The sequence below is a fragment of the Scyliorhinus torazame genome, chromosome 5 (assembly GCF_047496885.1).
Source record: "Scyliorhinus torazame isolate Kashiwa2021f chromosome 5, sScyTor2.1, whole genome shotgun sequence".
Classification (NCBI taxonomy): Eukaryota; Metazoa; Chordata; class Chondrichthyes; order Carcharhiniformes; family Scyliorhinidae; genus Scyliorhinus; species Scyliorhinus torazame.
Genome location: NC_092711.1, coordinates 139,206,855 through 139,219,989, shown reverse-complemented (window position 1 = coordinate 139,219,989; position 13,135 = coordinate 139,206,855). Strand labels below are relative to the sequence as shown.

The following is a 13,135-nucleotide window of genomic DNA, read 5'->3' as shown; positions in this document are numbered from 1 at the left end:
ATGAATGGCTTAGATAGGGTGGATGTAGGGAAGTTGTTTCCATTAGCAGGGGAGACTAGGATCCGGGGGCACAGCCTTAGAATAAAAGGGAGTCACTTTAGAACAGAGATGAGGAGAAATTTCTTCAGCCAGAGAGTGGTGGGTCTGTGGAATTCATTGCTACAGAGGGCGGTGGAGGTCGGGACGTTGAGTGTCTTTAAGACAGAAGTTGATCAATTCTTGATTTCTCGAGGAATTAAGGGCTATGGAGAGAGAGCGGGTAAATGGAGTTGAAATCAGCCATGATTGAATGGTGGAGTGGACTCGATGGGCCGAATGGCCTTACTTCCGCTCCTATGTCTTATGGTCTTATGGCTCAAGGGACTATCCAAGAAGTTCCCCCCATCTGTATATACTAAACTACGATTGAGAGAGTTAACACTCAGTCGGAGCATCTAAGGTCTCTAATCGGTGTGAAGCTGCTGGTGTGTCAATAGGATGAATATTGATGATACCTTTCCTGCACTCAGATCAGGTGAATGGACTCTCCTTGGTGTCAACACGGTGTGGCCACAGATTGCATGACTGAGCAATTCTGACATTCAATTTCTGGTGTGAGATTTCTGTCTGTAAATACTCTCCTTCTGCTATCACTGTCAGTCCACAATAGACATTCAGAACAGACAATTCTAGTTCCTATGGAATACTATTTCCTCTCATTCCCCAAAAGCTGTAAGTCTCCATCCCGCACTCTCCCTCCATTCTCACTCTGCTGTATCTAATATTCACCCTCCCAATTCTCCTGAAGGTGCTGATTCAGGCTGATTGACAGCCTGTCAATCACCCTGCTCCCTGTCCTGGACACACAGACCTGAAAATTTTCTTGCAGGCTACCAGACAGATGTGTGTCTACATCACTGGGCTGGATTCACTTCATTTCCCTTCAGTTGCTGCAAGTCACCAATGTCTCCCCAGAATGGGAAAAGAAATGGAAACGGGGAAACATTGATTTCTTCCCAGATGTTGCACAAGAAGTTTTGGTCCAACTTCCGCATTGTGACGTCACAAGGGACCCCTGCCTGCATCAGTCAATAGGAATCACCTTACCTCGTGGTGACGTTTCCGGGTTCCAGTGCGCGGGCCCGGCGCGGACCCCGCCCCCACCCATTGTTCCCCGTTCACCTCATCGAGACGTTTCCAGGCAACCGGCTGACGGCTCCTGCCAGAGCGAGAAGGCGCTCAGTGATCGCCCCACTTGCCCGGTCCGCGCATGTGCGGTATGGAGCCCGCCCCCTGACCTTCCGGCTACGCTATTGACCAATGGGAAAATCGGAGGACCGGAAGGACGCTGTTCCATCAGGTCATCAGAGCGGGGACTTCCTGTGTCTGAAAATGGCGATTTTGACTGACTGAAACCTCCTCCTGTCTCCAACATCTGTGAGTAAAACACTTTCTTTTCTCCCCCTTTCCATTTCTTTTCTCATTCTCACCTTCAATTGGTCACTTGCAGCAACTGAAGGGAAAGGAAGTGAATCCAGGGAGGGTGCAGACTCTGCAAAGCTTGGCCCAGGTCTCTCTCTCTCAAAGACATTGACATCCTTTGTTCCCTCAGCTTGACACATTTATTTGTCTGGCTAAAAGGATGGTTTCTTTCCTAATGTTCACAATTAAAGGGCTGGTTTCCCCAGGAGGTGGCTGACATTTAAGGGGACCGGAAAATAATCTTTAAAAATTCATTCAGGGGACAGCACGGTGGCGCAGTGGGTTAGCACTGCTGCCTCACGGCGCCGAGGTCCCAGGTTCGATCCCGGCTCTGGGTCACTGTCCGTGTGGAGTTTGCACATTCTCCCTGTGTCTGCGTGGGTTTCGCCCCCACAACCCAAAGATGTGCAGGGGAGGTGGATTGGTCATGCCAAATTGCCCCTTAATTGGAAAAAATGAATTGCGTACACTAAATTAAAAAACATTTTTTTTTTTTAAATTCAGTCATCGGATTCGGTTGTAGCTCGTTTGGTCAGTATTTATTGCCTATTCCTCCAATTCAGAGGGCATTTAAGAGTCAACCACAGTATTGGTCGAGTTAAGAAACACCAAGGGGCAAAATCGATTCGGACGGATGGTGCACAGATCACCAAACTGCATTGGTAACGTTGGGAATAGCATTAGACAGGAAATCTGAGATGTCTGCGATAATGGAACATCTGTGATTATGGGTGACTTTAATCTGCATACAGATTGGGTGAGTCAAATTAGTCATGTGCAATAGAGGAGGAGTTTCTGGAGTAGATATGGGATGGTTTTCTGGACCACAGTGTTGAGGAACCAACAAGGGAACAGGCCATCATAGACTGGATGTTGTTCAATGTGAAAGGATTAGTTGGCAATCTAGTTGTGAAAGAACCCTTGGGAATGAGTGACCATAATATGCTGGAATTCATTATCAAGCTAAATAGTGAGGTAGCTGATTCTGAGAGCAGGGTCCTGAATCTCAATAAAGGTAACTGAGGGTATGAGGGATGAGTTGACTATGATGGATTGGGAAACATTACCGAAAGAAAGGACTGTGGACAGGCAATGGCAGGCATTCAAGGAATGAAGAGATAAAGTCCAAAAGTTGTTTATCCCTATTTGACGCAAGAGTACAAAGGGAGCTGTGGCCAAACCATGGCTTGAAATGGAAATTAGAGATAGTATTAGATTCAAAGAAGAGGCATACAAATTAGCAAGAAAAGGCAATAGCCATGAGGATTGGGAACAGTTTAAAATTCAGCAAAGTCAGGCCCAGGGATTGGTTGAGAAGGGGAAAATACAATATGAAAGTAAGCTAGCGGCGAACATAAAAACTGACTGTAAAAGTTCTATAGGTATGTAAATCAAAAAGTTTGATAAAAACTAATGTAGGCCCTTGCAGTCAGAAACGGTGGATTCACAATGGGGAACGAAGAAATAGCCGAGGAACTAAATTCGTACTTTGCTTCTGCCTGCGTAAAGGAATAATGTATCGGACGTTTTGAGTAACACAAGATTTTGTGAGGAGCTGACGGAAATTGGTATTAGTAGAGAGATGGTTTTGGGGAAATTAATGGGATTAACGGCAGATAAATCTCCTGGGCCTGATAATCTTCATCCCAGAGTACTTAAGGAAGTGGGCCTGAGAAAAGTAGATCCATTGGTGGTCATTTTCCAAAATTCTTTGGAGAGACTGGTTAGGTTGGGGTTGTTTTGTCTGGAGCAGAGAAGGCTGAGAGGGGACCTGATTGAGGTGTATAACATTATGAGGGACGTAGATAGGGTGGATAGGAAGGTACTTTTCCCCTTTGTGGAGGGTCAATAACCAGGGAACCAGGGGCATAGATTTAATGGAATGGGCAGGAGGTTTAGAGGAGATGTGAGGAAAAGCTTTTTCACCCAGAGGTTGGTGGGAATCGGGAACTCGCTGCCTGAAAGGGCGGTAGAGGCGGGAATCCTCACAACCTTTGAGAAGTATTTAGATAAGACTTGAAATGCCATTGCAGACAAGGCTATGGACCAAGTGCTGGAAAATGGGGTTAGAATATTGAGGTATTTGATGGTCGATGTGGACGCAATGGGCCAAAGGGTCTCTTTCTGTGCTGTTTATTGGAAGGTCACCTGGGACTATGGCAACTTTGCTAGAGATACAAATGGAGAATACAAGCAGCCTGGACAAAGATTTTAAGGTCTCTCTGTCTAGGACCTGAAACAGTGACCATGGATCTGTTGCTCAAATTAAATCGTACCTTAACTAGAATTGGGAGGGTGTATATTGGGTGGATTGAGTGTTGGATGACTTTTGGGAAGGAGAGATGATCGAATGTTCACAGAAACTAGAATTGTCTGTTCTGAATTTCTATCCTGTACTGACAGTGATGATTTTGTAAACTCCTTTTACAGGATCTCAGAAGGTGAGAATTGACAGACAGAAATCTCAAAGCAAACTTCACGTCAACATCCGACTGCGTCGCTCAATTCATCGGGACTGGAATATCATCGGTCTTTAAATCCAGAAGGATAAATGTTTGTCTGTTCTGTCTGCTTCAGAATGCTTTAAACATTAGTGTGACTGGAGAAGCACCGAGACACACACACCCGAGTGAGAGTGTTCCAGAGCACTGCCTGTGGAAAGAGCTTTAACCAGTTACACAGCCTGAAAACACATCACACCATTCACAGTGGGAGAGACCGTACACGTGTTCTGTGTGTGGACGAGGCCTCAACTGGGCGGTGAACCTGGAGAGACACAAGGACACCCGCACCATGAAGAAACCGTGGAAATGTGGGGACTGTGGGAAGGGATTCAGATCCCCAGCACAACTGGAAGCTCATCGTCGCATTCACACTGAGGAGAGGCCGTTCACCTGCTCTCGGTGTGGGATGGGATTCACTCGGTTCTGTAACCTGCGAAGACACAAGCAGGTCCACACTGGGGAGAGACCATTCACCTGCACTGTGTGTGGGTCAGGATTCGCTCGGTTGTCCAACCTGCAGACACACCAGCGAGTCCACACCGGGGAGAGGCCATTCACCTGCTCTGTGTGTGGGACAGCATTCGCTCGGTTGTACAACCTGCAGACACACCAACGAGTCCACACTGGGGAGAGGCCATTCACCTGCTCCCAGTGTGGGAAGGGATTCAGTGAGTTATCCAACCTGCGGGTACACCAGCGAGTCCACACCCGAGAGAGACCGTTCACCTGCTCGGACTGTGGGGAGAGATTCTCCAAGTCATCCAAGCTGGTGACACACCAGCGAGTTCACACCAAGGAGAGGCCATTCACCTGCTCTGTGTGTGGGAAGAGATTCAGCGATTCATCCACCCGGCTGACACACCAACGAATTCACAGTAAGGAGAAGCCGTTCGCCTGCTCCGAGTGTGGGAAGGGATTCACTCGGTCAACCTACCTGCTCAAACACCAGCAGGTTCACATCGGGAAGAGGCTGTGATACGATCTCTGATTTTATCTTCAAATAAGAGTCACAGGCTTGGTTGATTGGAGGAGTCCAAAAATACAACTTTATTTGCTAATCATTCATCTTGATTCCCTTCAATAAAAAAACTAAATCAAAACTTAGATCCAATAATACATCAAAACATATTAAAGGAGTTAAACAAAAACATAAGAAAATATTATAAAATCCATAGGTGGTTCAGAATTTCTTCAAGCACAAGTTCAGAACAAAGCTTCAATCATGAAGCCTTATTCTTAACAAAATCCTGATCAATGGTCTAATCCCTCATTTACTCTCATTGGTTTCTAATTCTCAGCTGAAGCTTCCTGATTTATTCAAATAACTGTCTATCACTTAGAAAATGATTCATTATCCAAGCATTGGTCATTACTTAAGACTTATCAAGGTCCATAAAATTAATTAAATTTCAACATGCCCCCGCCACGTGTACCACACCGACAACAATAAGGTGCTTGCATTAACCTTGCTGTTGCTCAGGCTGTGATACATTTTCATTCCAGAATGTATTGAGGAACAATGGTTTATTACTTACAAGGGGTTTTTATGCTAGTTTCCATGAAACAATGTTAGATTCCAGCTTAGCAGTTCTTATTTATTATCTGAAACAATGACTATCTTTCCACATTAGCCTTGTGGATATTCCATTCACTGTCTGTGCACTGAATTAAGAAATGTACTGCATCAATTCTTAAAGGCACCAATAAATCATTAAAGCAATAAATCAGTGAATCAATAAATCAGTGAATCAATAAATCAGTAAATATCTGGCCGTTCATCTGCTGTGTGTGTGGGAAGGTTTTTCCCTGTTATCCACCCTGCGCAGCTACCAGCGAGTTCACAAGTGGTGACAGGGGTTGGGCTCTGCTGTTATTGCTGCTGTTAATCACACCCAGGACTGAACCATGTCCATTCTGACACTTGGTGAAGTGGGAGGGTCAGAGGGTTTCTCTATGCTGGACTCAGTGAGGGGGCTGAGGAGATTTACGAGAACGGCACCAAGGATGAGGGACTTCAGTTAGTTGGAGAGACCGGAGCAGCTGAAATTGTTCTCTTCAGACCACAGGGCCATTCGGGAAGGGAAGGAGGCCATTCAGCCCATTGATCCCATGCTGGCTCTCTGTGGAGCAAACCGGTCAGTCCCATTTCCCTCAAGTGCCCATCCAAATTTCATTCTGAAATTGTTCAGGGTGTCTGCTTCCACCATCCTCACGGGCAGCGAGTTCCAGGTCATTACCACTCACTGTGTACCTCCCCCCAGCATTTGTTGTCCGTCCCTAATTGCCACTTTAGGTTGTGGGTGAGGCACCTTTTTGAACTGCTGCAGTCTGTGTGGTGTCGGTGACACCCCGGTAACACCCACAGTGCTGTCTGGGAGGGATCCAGAACTGGACTCAATATTCTAGTTGTGACCTAACCAGAGCTTTAGAAAGGTTCGGCAGAACCTTCCTGCTTTTGTTCTCAATCCCTCGATTTCTGAAGCCCAAGATCCCATTTGCTCCAAACAGGAATATCAGAATTGTTTTTTCCTGAACATTATCAAACATTTGAATGACATTCTTAAAATTGGCTGAAGATGAGTTTGACCATTGACGTAAAAAGAAGCCATTTTGAACTTGCTGGCTCCAAAAGAGAATCCAAAATGTTGGAGTCTGGGAAATGAACTGGAAAATGAGGCTCCGCCTACAACTGAGCCAGAAGAAGAGAGTTTAAATGTGGGATTGACCGGGACATTCCCTTTGGATCGAAACAATGGGGAAACTACACACATGGAAGAAAATAAAGTTCAAAAGGTGAACTCTGAACAGACTGTTTTCAAAACCAAACTTGAAACCTCCCATCTGAGCAGCAACGAGGACTCTCCTCTCGCAGAAGGAACTTTGGACGATAATTATTGGAAGATGAAAACTTTCAGAAAACACAGCAGCAGCAATGTTTCCATCTTCAGTGGACGGTGATTCCTGGACATGGAATTCAGCAGCGTGCTGTCAGCAAGATAGACTTGTGAATGTGAAGGGGACAATGGAGGGATTATTATGGATTTTCCAGGTTATCAGATATTTAAACACTGGGAAACATCGGAGTAGGAGTCGGCCATTCGGCCCTTCGAGCCTGCTCCACCACTCAACAAGATCACGGCTGTGGTTAAGATGCACGTTGTAACTGGTAATATTCCGAATGGGTTATTACGAGGGTGATAAATTTTCATTTCTTCCTGGGGAAAATGTTGATAATATCTACTTTCGGAATTCATGTTTTAGAAATTTAACATAGTTTGGGAATTGGATTTTTTAAAATGTGAGATTAATGGAAACCCTGGGTTCTGGATCAGATAAAAACACCCTCCGGGAATTTGCAATCACAAGGTGTGGTCCATGTTGACTGAAGAAGTCAAAGCTGGAAGGGTAAGTTCTGTAAAAGGGCAGCTGGGCTCCTTTAGCTGGAGACCCGGAGACATCGGGTCTGACAATTACTGTCCTGTCTTTGTGCAGACCTCAGGGTCGAATGGTTTGGTTTTGAAGCAGAAAGTCGATTAATTTGAACATCTGTTGGCCAACCCAACAAATCTGTGTTACCGTGGGGAAAAGTGATTCAGGGTGGGGCCTTGGTCAGAATTCTGGGTGTTTCTCATAGAAAGCAGGCAGTCTGCAGTTAGCTTGGAAGCAGTCAGCTGTGGGAGCAGGAGCTGTGAACCAGCTGTGGGAGCAGGAGCTGTGAACCAGCTGTGGGAACAGGAGCTGTGAACCAGCAGTGGGAGCAGGAGCTGTTAACCAGCTGTGGGACCCAGGAGCTGTGAACCTGCTGTGGGACCCAGGAGCTGTGAACCAGCTGTGGGACCCAGGAGCTGTGAACCAGCTGTGGGACCCAGGAGCTGTGAACCAGCTGTGGGACCCAGGAGCTGTGAACCAGCTGTGGGACCCAGGAGCTGTGAACCAGCTGTGGGACCCAGGAGCTGTGAACCAGCTGTGGGACCCAGGAGCTGTGAACCAGCTGTGGGACCCAGGAGCTGTGAACCAGCTGTGGGACCCAGGAGCTGGGAACCAGTTGTGGGAGCAGGAACCTAGAGGTACATGAGGAACCAGGGGTGTTCCTAATGTTTAAATCCCTCAGGAGGAAGGGAGTGAAGCTCACACTTCGACTGAGGAGTCAACAATTTTGAGGTCTCAAAGGAAAGTTGGAGGGTTGTTCAGTCGAAAGCTAATGGAAGGATCCCCATAAAATCTTGGAGCTTGGGGAATAGCTGGGATACTGAGGAGAATTAAAGTGAATTCTGGAGAGTTTTCACATACTTTCAGGATGGTCCGGGGAACAGGAAAGAATGCAGTTTAAAGATATTGTTACATATAAGGGGGTGAAGTTAAAAAGTTGAACTGAGGTTACAGCACAAGTAGTTCTAAATTATTGTGTTAATTTTTAGTGCCGGATTTCCAATTTCCTTTTGTTTTAAATAAACAGTTGTCATGTGAGAAAATGGGTGTTTTTTATAGAATAACTGTAGTGGGTGTACCTTTAAGAAATGGGTGTTTATTACTGCAGTGATGTCAGAGAGTGGGCTGTCTGTCTGCTTTACATTCGTTTTTGAGCAGGCTGCAGTGAGTGAGGATTTAGTTTCGTTTTCAGGGAGAAGAGCTGCAGTGGAAGCTCGCAGATGTCCATGGATCTCTGTACAAGCTAAAGTGTGTCATTTGGGTGATTTCGAAGGGATAACTGCTCTCAATAGTGAATTTAAACCTGATCTCAGTGTTAAAAGGGTCTTTTGTCTTCTGGATGTTGTTTGGGAATTTATTTAGGATTAGTTGGCGTTGTATTCTTTGGGGGTTGTATTTGAATTAATGGTTGCTAAGATGTTCACTATGTTTTAAAAAGGTTAACTTGAGTTCATAGAATAAACTTTGCTTTAAAAAATACTTTTCCATTTCTGCTGTGCCACACCTGTAGAGTGGGCCGTGAGCTCCCCATACCACAATCTAGTAAAACTTGTGAGTAAGTTGAACTCCATGATACACTTTGGGGTTCTCTAAACCCTGGCCCATAACAAATTGGGGGCTCGAGGGGGATAAAAGTCTATCTATTGGATTGGCTTAGTAAACTTAAAGACAGTGAGGGGTGAGCATATTGTGGTTGCTTTTCAGGTGTGGTATTCCAGTTTAAGTGGGGAGTGTGTTGTGGACAATGGCTCTTTCTGAGGCTCTGAAGTTTTTTGGGGTGGAGACGATCACACGCAGTACCTTATGGACAGGGGCTAAAAGCAGACTTAGATTTGGCAAAAAACATTGCAGTTAACATTACCTGACAAAATGCGAAAAGATGAGGTAATTATGGCGGTGGCTAAGCATTTTAAATTGCCTGAGATACAGTTTGACTCATTGGAAATGGCAAAAATTCAGTTACAAATTAAACAAATGGAACATGAGAAAGAATTAAAGCAGCTTGAATACGAAAGAGAGAGAGAGAGGAAAAAGAAAGAGAGAGAGAAAGGAGAAAAGAAAGAATAGCTCGAGCAGAACAAAGTGAAAGGGAGATACAGATCAGGGAAAAAGATAAAGAGAGAGAGTTTGAACTTCAGAAAATGGCCATGAAACATGACAGTCAGTTAAAATTGGCAGACATAAAGGGAAATGTACAGGTGGATGATAGTGATGAGGATAGTGAGAAAGAGCGTCATAGTCAAAGGCTTGGTGGGGATCTATTTAAATATGTCCAAGCATTGCCAAGGTTTGACGAGAAAGAGGTAGAAGCCTTTTTCATTTCATTTGAGAAGTTAGCTAAACAAATGAAATGGCCACAGGACATGTGGGTATTCCTTATTCAAATACAACTGATAGGTAGGGCTAGTGAAGTGTTTGCATCACTACAGGAGGGGGTATCTAGGACGTATGAGGTGAAAAAAATCCATCTTAAGTGCATATGAGCTAGTGCCTGAGGCCTACAGACTAAGGTTTAGAAATCTAAGGAAAGAATTTGGTCAAACATACGTGGAGTTTGAAAGGCTCAAACAGAGTAATTTTGGTAGGTGGACCAGGGCTTTGAAAATAGACCAAACGTATGAAGCTCTCAGAGAAATTATACTTTTGGAGGAGTTTAAAAATTCAATTCCTGATGTAGTGAGAACTCATGTGGAAGAGCAGAGGGTTAAAACTGCGAGATTAGCAGCAGAAATGGCAGATGATTATGAATTAGTTCATAAATCAAAGCTTGGTTTCCGACATAGTTTCAGCCGGTGAGGGATAGAAACTGGGGACATGAGAAATACTCAAGTGGTAAAGCAAAGGTGATCTGATGGGAGATAATAAGGAGAGTGTACCTCAGATTAAAAAAGAAATCCAGGAGGGTGGTAAAGAAATGAAAAGTGTCAAATGTTTTCACTGTAATAAACTAGGCCATGTAAAGTCACAGTGTTGGTGGTTGAAGAAGAGCACTGGGAAGGCTGATGAGGTAAAGCAGGATAAAACAGCGGGGTTTGTTAAAGTAGTAAAGGAAAGCCCAAGTGAAGCGAAGGAGGTACAAAAGATTGTACAGCCTGATCAAGAAGTGATTGAAAAGAAGGTGCCAGATGTCGTTAAAGAATTTACTTGTGTGAGTAAAGTTTACTCGTGTATCAGGAGGAGTAGGTAAATAAGTCACAATTTTAAGAGATAGGGGAGCTAGTGAATCTTTAATGGTAAGAGATGAGGAGTTATGTAGTTTGGGAAGAATATTGCCAGAAAAGGTGGTAATATGTGGAATTCAGGGTGAGAGGAGTAGTGTTCCATTATATAAGGTACGGTTGGAAAGTCCAGTGAAGAGTGGTGAAGTGGTAGTAAGAGTAATAGAGAAACTATCTTGTCCAGAAATACGGTTTATCTTGGGTAATGATATAGCTGGATCACAGGAGGGAATGATGCCTACTGTGGTTGATAAGCCAGTGGAAAATTAGACAACTGAAGTGTTGAAGGATGACTAACCTGGGATTTTTCCGGATTGTGTAGTAACAAGGTCGCAAAGTGACAGTTAAGACGAGGAGAAATCAAAGAGTGAAGATGAAGTTGAAGTGCAAATATCAGAAACGATTTTTGATCAGATGGTTGAAAAAGAACAAGAGAACGGAGACTTCTGGTATCGGCCATGACCTGCTAGGTCACACGAACGGCAGCTCCCGCCGGGATCGGTGTTTCAGGCCGCTAAAAGGAGCAGCGGCGGCAGTTAACAGGAGGGACCGGCGTGGGAACAGACGTGGGAGAGCCCCCCCACCCCGCAGGTGGATGGAGAGGACCAGGAGCGGAGCTGGCAGACGCGCGACCCCGGGGAAGAAGGTCGAGAAGGTCCGGGAGGACAAAATGGCAGCCAGAGAGGATCGGGAGGTGTGGGCCCAGTGGGCCAGAGAACAGCAGGACCTCCTGAAAAACTGCTTCATGGAGCTGAAAACGGAGATGCTGGCCTCCATGGAGAGAATTGTGGTGACCCAGAAGGTGCAGGAGGAGATCAAGGAGGTGAAGAGGAAGGTGGCGGAGAACATGGACGAGATCCTGGGCCTGGCAGTGAAAGTGGAGGCGCATGATGCACTCCATAAGAGATGGCAGGAGAGGCTGGATGACCTTGAGTGTAGGTCTCGGAGCCACAATCTGCGGATCCTGGGCCTTCCTGAAGGAGCAGAGGGGGCGGACGCGAGCACGTACGTGGCCACAATACTGGGGACGCTGATGGGCGCGGGGGCCTTCCCGCGGCTCTTGGAGCTGGATGGGGCGCACAGGGTTCTCACCAGAAACCGAGGGTAAACGAGCCACCGACGGCGATGGTGATACGGTTTCAGCGCTTGGCAGACCGGGAGCGAGTCCTGCGGTGGGCGAAGAAAGAGCGGAGCAGTAAGTGGGAGAATGGCGAGATCCGAATTTACCAGGACCTTGGAGCTGAGCTGGCGAGGAGGCGTGCAGGTTTTAACCGGGCGAAGGCGGTCCTCCACGGTAAGGGGGTGAAGTTTGGGCTCCTGCACCCGGTGAGACTGTGGGTAACATACCAGGACAGGCACCACTATTTTGATACCCCAGACGAGGCGTGGTCGTTCATCAGGCAGGAGAAGCTGGACCTGAACTAAGGGACTGTTGTATGGGGGTGAAATGTGCGGGTGGGGAGGGATCGAGGGGAGGACAGCGGGTAAAGCATACGTTTATGGGCATGTCTGCCCTAGTTTGGTTGGGGATTTTGCTTGTTTTCCAGGTGTTTCGTTTTCCAGGTGCTAGGGGGTGGGAAACACCCGGGACGGGCTGTCCGGCGCATGGGGAGGTCTCCGATGGCGCTTGCCCCTCTACCCTGCGGGGGAGGGGGTGTAGGGCGGCCCGAAGGAGGCAACAAGTTGAGGGTTGGTATATCGAGGCAGGAGCGGCCGGGGTCAGCATTGGTGAGCTGACTCACGGAAGCACAATGGGGGGGAAACCAGAGCTAAGCGGATGCTTGGCGGGGGGGGGGGTGGGGGGTGCTGCTTTGCTGACTGAGGGGGTGCCAGGTGAGGGCTATGGATGGAGAGTCGGGCGAGGGGGCCGCCGGGGGGAGAGCTGGAGGAGGGAGGCGGGGGCACGCGATTGGCCGGAAAAGGGAGGGGGGGGGGGTTACCCCCCCCCCCCGACCAGGCTGATCACGTGGAACGTGAGGGGCCGGTCAAGCGGTCCCGCGTGTTCTCGCATTTAAAGGGGTTGAAGGTGGACGTGGCCATGTTGCAAGAGACGCACTTAAAGCTCGCGGACCGGACGAGGCTGAGGAAAGGATGGGTGGGACAGATGTTTCACTCCGGGTTAGACTCAAAGACCAGAGGTGTGGCTATTTTGGTCAGTAAACGAGGAGCATTTGAGGCGGGAGCATCATGGCGGATAAGGGGGGCAGGTATATAATGGTGAGTAGCAAGCTGCAGGGGGGCCCGGGTGGTGTTCGTGAATGTATATGCCCCAAACTAAGATGATGTGGACTTTATGAGGCGCGTGTTGGGTAGGATCCCGGACTTGGAGATAAGTCACCTGATTATGGGAGGGGCTTTAGTACGGTCTTGGATCGTTCCAAGTCCAGAACGGGAAAGAGGCTGGCGGCGGCCAAGGCCTTGTGGGAGTTCATGGGCAGATGGGGGGAGTTGACCCCTGGAGGTTTACGCGGCCAAGGACGAATGAGTTTTCCTTTTTCTCCCATGTCCATAAAGTCTATTCGT

General features: G+C 47.1%; 1 protein-coding gene across 1 annotated transcript in view; it reads left to right on the top strand.

The window, feature by feature from the left end:
* The first annotated feature begins 1,284 nt into the window (after positions 1-1,284).
* Positions 1,285-13,135, top strand: part of LOC140421893 (uncharacterized) — a 60,195-nt gene continuing 48,344 nt past the window's right edge. The window contains exons 1-2 of the mRNA XM_072506861.1: positions 1,285-1,416; positions 3,892-7,131. The gene's annotated coding sequence lies outside the window, so the exon portion shown is untranslated. The remainder of the gene's footprint in view (positions 1,417-3,891; positions 7,132-13,135) is intronic.